Here is a 4835-nt window from a genome sequence, read left to right on the forward strand (position 1 = left end):
AGTAGGGTATGTTGGAGGGGTGCATGCATGGGGGTTGTGCAGGCAGGGTGTGGTTGTGTGGGATTTGTGGGGTGTGAGGGAGGCTAGGGGACATGTGGGGACACCCCCCACACTCCCTCCCATGGTGCATGACACCTGCCGCAGGTGGCAGCAGCAGCAGGGTGCTGACGCTCGAGGTGCTGATGGCCTGCTCAGGTGCTGCTGCCTGGCGCGGCACATGGCTCTGGCTACAACTGCACTTGGTGGTGAGGAGCTCAGCCAGGCTGGCCTGCTTCTATTGTGCGGCTCTCCCTGCAGCGCACACACAGCTCCCAGCACCATGCACCGCCAGGGGAAGACGCGTGATGGAGCTGGCTGCCTTCCCACTCCCTGCCGTGCAGGCCCCAGGGCTCCGCTGGAAATGGGGGGAGCCCTAGCCCTTGCTTTCCCGCAGAGTCCTGGGGCTGAGGAAGGCAGCCGGCTCCATCGCATGGGGCTTCCCTAGATGGCATGCAAGTGTGGGAGCTGCACACGTGCTGTGCAATAGGGGCCGGTGTCTCGCTCCCACCCTCATGGGCGGAAGGGCCGGGCAGGGTACAGTTAGTTGATGGCGCCCCTGGCCCAGATGAAATTGCCTGGTGGGGGCCGTTGGCAGAACAAGAGCAGGAATCCCATTTCCTGCACGTGCATTCAGCTCTCGTTAGAGGGAGATGCTTTCTCTTGCTCTCAGGCAGGGGATTGCACTCCAGACCTCCACTTCTTGGAATGAAGGAGGCAGGTTTTACTGACAACAGTGTCCTCCTCTGGTCCCCAGCTCTGGGATGAACTCTGTGCAGGGAAAGAGAAAAAAGCACCAAAAAGTGTAATTAATGCCTGTGTCATAATACACAAGGGGACCAAATTCACATTGCATTGGGCATCTTAAATTTTGGCACTTTCTAACTTTTGAGTGCCTGGCTTCACCACCTCAGTGGGTTTTTTTAACACAGTTTTTGCATGTAATTGAATTCCCTACCTTAGTATAGAGGAGCCCAAAGCAAAGAAAATTTGTATTCACCCTTGGGCTTGCTGCTTCAGATATGGGAGTGGGACCACACATTAGACCAGTGGTTCTCAGCCTTTTTTAGACTCGCAGCGCCCCTTGTTGGATTCAAGACACCCTCCAGAAAATGCCAGCTGTGCATTTTCAATGGTTTTCTTCTTAGCTATGGAAAAATAATACAGAAATTCTACTCTTGCAAAGAACTAGGAAAGACCACAACAAGGCAGAATTTTTTAACTCTGTGGATACCATCTGAAACCTCTGATTTATCTTGTGAATCATGTTTTTAGAGTGCTAACATTGCATGGCACCATGCAACACCCTTAAAAGAATCTCAAGGCACTGCTCCCGATTGAGAATTGCTGCGTTAGACCTTGTCACTTGTCTATACTCTGAACTCTCCGAGAAGCATTAGCTTTTAACCGTGGAATGGAAGTTTCGTTGTAGTTATTTCAGCTTCTCTAGTGATGTTTGTTAATTTTTAACAAATGACTCAAACCTGATATTCCTCTGTCCTGCAGAGGGTTCAAGGGGCAGGGGTATAATCTCATTTTGTTCATTTGTGGGGTCTTCTGTTTGTTTTCTGGCTAGAAGTGTGTTGCGTGGTATTCTTCACCCCTCGTTGCAAAATCCACGGAGCTTCCTGGAATCATTGTGCTTAATGTAGAAGAGAAGACCTAGGGCTTTCAGCAAAATGCTTTGAGTGTTTTGTGCTTGAATGAGTGCAGAATATTGACATGTATATCAGTGTTCCTGGATTGACCAAAAATATATGTAGAAGGCAGGGTAGATTTGCCCCTAATAGACCAATCAAAGTAGACATGTATGTATACCACAAGCTTTCATGGGCTGAAGCTCACTGTCTCTCCCCCAAATTTTGTGCACAATACATTTATACATGCAAATTGTGGTTAATGGTGGTTAGTTACTGAATAAATTAACTGAACCGAACTTTGTGTCCCTTTTCATTTTGTCCTGCTTAGCCTTCACCAGGAGGCTGTCATCTTGGTATCTGGGATCGTCCTGTTATAGGCACTTAGGTCGGGTAACTTCTTGATTTGTACCAGGTCAAGTGTTCCTCCCATGTTTCTTTACGCCCCTTTTTTAACTTAATGTCTTATGTGATCTCTCTTCTCTTTTGTTTCCTCTTCTGCATGCAGTGGCTGTACTGCGTTACAGTACCTACTTGACCATCCCGGTACTCACAGGTATGTTCTGTATCCTTTCCATGACTTGTTCCGCATATTATTTCGCAATTATTCATGCCCCTTCCTTTCCTGTCTCCACCAGGTACATTTGTATCCTCTTACTCTGGATTGTGTAGTAGAAGGCTGTGATAAAACCCCATTGATTCAGTGGTCAGAGATCTTTTTCTGTTCTTACCTCCTAGCCCCCGTGCCTTAGAAGTGACTCTAAAAAAGCTGCAGACATCTGCTATTCAGGATGTGTGAAAGGAGAGTTGCTATCAGTGTCCAGTAGCAATGGCGGTAGTGCTTATCACTGCTTGAACAGCAGAATGAACCTGCTTCCTATGGAGATCCAAATGACAGTAGTGTAGTGTGGAAAGAGGAGGATATTTTCCTACCTTGCTATCTGTGCTAGGGAGAGGGTTATTAACTTGGAAAATAAAATGGAAAAGACTTCAGGTTCTTATTTCTTGTTGGGCTCAGCTTGCTGGATGCTTCCTAGACACAGACACATTCCTGTCCTGGAGAGAAAAGAACGATCCTTTCAGGTCCTTTGTCGGTCAGCTTTTGGGACGTTGTCTGCTGCTCAAAGAAGCGCGCGAGCCATTTTTGAAGGTTGCTGCTGTCCCTGTCCTGGGACTGGAGATGAGGCTTAGAGCCTTCCTGTAAAATGGTCCTCCGTGGTGCTCTTACTAAGGCAGCTTGAGCCAAGGAAGAGCCATAGGCAGGCTGAGGTTGCTCAGGGCTCTGAATGAAAGGAGGGAGCTCTTTTCATGCTTTTTCAGAATAGCTCCTCCGACAACTTAATAAGCTGCGTCTCCTATTAAACCTTTCCAAATTGGTCTTTCGGTTTGTTGCTGCCTTTGTTTGTGGCCGCAAAATATCTCCTTCAGACTCTTTTAGTTCCTTCCTGGCTTGTAGCAGCAGCTCTTGCTGGTCCTGCTGCTTGCGCGGTTCCTCGTCGCAGCGTCTTTGGCAAAGGGCGAGCGGCTAGCAGTAAAATGCTCCAGCACTGTCCAAACTACAGCTACGGGTGTCGCTTAATGCAGCGGTTACCTGCCAGCACAGTTGTGAAGAAGGAAAATGAAATAAATAAGAATAATGAAAACTGCTCCTCCACAAGAGCTGGGTCTGAGAGCTCTGCATTGCAGGCTTCACACTCCTACTCATGTAGAACGGCACGTGGCCTCGGTTGATAACAGGATGTTGTTGACGTGCAGGTGTCCCTCCGCTCTGCTTTTTAGAATCAGAAGTAAAGGGAAGTGGGAGAACTGATTCTTCCCCTCCTGCTTATGGCTTCTATAGTTAGCTGTTGTAATAGCTTAATTAGGTTAATTAGCCGAACACACACCACAGCAAGTATTATCTAGGGTGCCTGTTAAGATTCGCTTTAGAGCAGCGAGATCAGATTAAACAGTATGGAAAAATCCAAGATGCCTTATGTTTCTTCTGTGAGCCAGGGCAGAGGGAGAGACATCACTATCTTGCTTTTTCAAGGGAAAATAGACTCCCTTGAATACACAGCTGGTCCATGAAATGTCCTTCATGCCTAAGGCTATTCCTTTTGCTTCCTTTTAGCTTACTTTGGTTATCTGCTTTTGGTGGGATGGTGAGAAGGTGGAAGGCTGCTACTTCTGCAGCCAGGGCATTTAGGTAGTGGCGGGGCATCTCTGCGCCAGATGGCTTTGAGAGCATTGGTTTGGATTTTCATCAGGAGGAAATGTTAGGTCTTACCTTGTGCCAGATCTTTTAAAGCTGTCCTTAAGCAGTGCTGGTGCAGGATTTTTCCCCACTTCCCACCTTGCTTGTGCAGAAAATTGTTTTGCTCTGTTTTTAAGAGTGTTGAAAATGGCTGCAGCTTCCCTGTCTTGTCTTACAGCAGGGGTGGGCAAAATGCAGCCCGGGGGCCGGATGCAGCCTGCCAGCCATTCTGTCCGGCCCACGGGGCCCCTAAAAATTTTAGGAAATTACTATTGATCTGCCCCTGGCTGCCTATCACGTGGCCCTCGATAGCTTGCCAAAACTCAGTAAGCGGCCCTCTGTCCAAAAAAATTTCCTGCTCCTGCCTTAGAGTAGCCTGTTGGGTGAGAATTTGGAGGGATGGGGTTTTGGAAATCTCACTTTGAAACATGGTCCTGAGTACTGGTTCTTCTCTGTTTTAGATTAAGCACCAGCATGTGCTCTTTCCTAGTCAATGCAATTTTCCCAGATGCTAATGAGGAAACTATTTAGTATCAGTGCGGGTACATCAGTCAAGTGGTTGGACCCTGGAACTGGAAATGCTCATCCCTCTTCAGTATTATTGTAAAACATTTGAATAGCACAAGGAATAATGGAAATAGTGCAATAGTCTATAATGCAGAGAAAACACATGCCCTTCCCCAGGGACCTGGTGACCTAGAAGCATCTGAAAATGCTTTACATGCTGTAGTTATAGGAATTTCTTAATGCACAAATGAAATTGGATTTTTCTTGGAGGTTTTCCATTTTGGTACAGACCCGGCAAGGTTCAGCCCCACTTTATTTTTTGACATCTCATGGCTGCAGCTGACATGGCTTTGCTGCATATTGTAGTAATCCTTAGAAGCCCGTCACTGCCCTCTAGTGATATTAGTGGTGTTCGGGGG

The 4835-nt window shown here is 47.4% G+C and overlaps 1 protein-coding gene across 8 annotated transcripts in view; it reads left to right on the forward strand.

Annotated features, from left to right (window-relative positions):
* The first annotated feature begins 1567 nt into the window (after nucleotides 1-1567).
* Nucleotides 1568-4835, forward strand: part of KDM4B (lysine demethylase 4B) — a 165534-nt gene continuing 162266 nt past the window's right edge. For 3 of the 8 annotated variants that reach the window (XM_019513441.1, XM_019513442.1, XM_019513443.1), the window contains exons 1-2: nucleotides 1574-2061; nucleotides 2182-2229. The gene's annotated coding sequence lies outside the window, so the exon portion shown is untranslated. Of the gene's footprint in view, nucleotides 2062-2181; nucleotides 2230-4835 lie in introns of all 8 variants that reach the window. The other 5 variants (XM_019513440.1, XM_019513435.1, XM_019513437.1 and 2 more) reach the window with 5 other exon arrangements.

The sequence above is a fragment of the Gavialis gangeticus genome, unplaced genomic scaffold, assembly GCF_001723915.1.
Source record: "Gavialis gangeticus isolate Ggan-Ray unplaced genomic scaffold, GavGan_comp1, whole genome shotgun sequence".
Lineage (NCBI taxonomy): Eukaryota > Metazoa > Chordata > Crocodylia > Gavialidae > Gavialis > Gavialis gangeticus.